The following is a 1,019-nucleotide window of genomic DNA, read 5'->3' as shown; positions in this document are numbered from 1 at the left end:
CCTTTGAGGGACACGCACACAACCCATCCCTGCAGCAGGCAGTGCCAGCCTCATCCTTCCCTGCCCCGGGACAGCTCCCACAGCCCAAGGGGACGGAGTCAGGCCCTGTCAGGAGACACGTGAGTCCCTGCCTGCTGTGCAGCCACTGCCTGTCCACATGTGTGTCTATAGCCCCCAGCTGATGAGTGTCACGGCTCAGGCTGGGGGAAAGAGACCTACTGTGCTCTCTCTGCAGTTCCTTCATGATTTCTTTCAGAACTTCGTTTGAATCAAGGGAATTTTTCTCTCCTGGAGGTTGGCTCTTGCCTCTTGGAGGACCTGAATGGCAAGCAGTTCCATTTGACATGAACGGATTAGAGAAAACCAAAGCTCAGCCTGTGAGGTCAGCAGGGACAGACTACTCACCTGTGCCATGTGAGCTGGGCTCGTGTGGAGGAACCCGCACAGGACCTGGAAAAGTCTTCCCTGTGGACACCCCTGTAACTCAACAGCCAGAGAAGATTCTGTCATCTGGCTCTTTCCATGTTGTCAATTATTATTCTTTAAGTGGATATTGAGACTTACCTGCAGGAGGCCTAAATGGCTTCAAAACTTCACGCAACCAATGTAAAGGAGAAACATTCCCAGTGTTCTCATCTAGAAGCAAACAGGGATGAACTGTTTCCATGGCATGCTGGGATCCCCTCCTGCCTCAGAGAACTGTGGCACTGCAGGGGCTCGGGGAGCCCCGTGGGGGCCAGATGTCAATGGACATGGCCAGAGCTGCAGAGGGGCCTGGGCAGCTCTGGGCTGGCTCCTGGCCGCTCTGCACACTCGTTCCAGGCCCTGTGCAACATCCCTGGGGGAGCGGCTGGAGCAGCCAAGGGCCCTTCGGGGCTCTCTCCGCACCCAGGAAACCCTGGCTAAAGCCCTGGGGAAAACCATCCCCGACGCTTCCCGGGGAGAAGAGCCCGCTGGCCGGGAAAGGTGCCCCAGGCCGCCGGCTCACCTGCTCCCCGCGCTGGCACCGGAGCAGCCTG

Source organism: Manacus vitellinus, unplaced genomic scaffold (assembly GCF_001715985.3).
Source record: "Manacus vitellinus isolate BGI_N305 unplaced genomic scaffold, ASM171598v3 scaffold_77_pilon, whole genome shotgun sequence".
In the NCBI taxonomy this organism is placed as follows: domain Eukaryota; kingdom Metazoa; phylum Chordata; class Aves; order Passeriformes; family Pipridae; genus Manacus; species Manacus vitellinus.
This window is presented reverse-complemented; position numbering follows the sequence as displayed.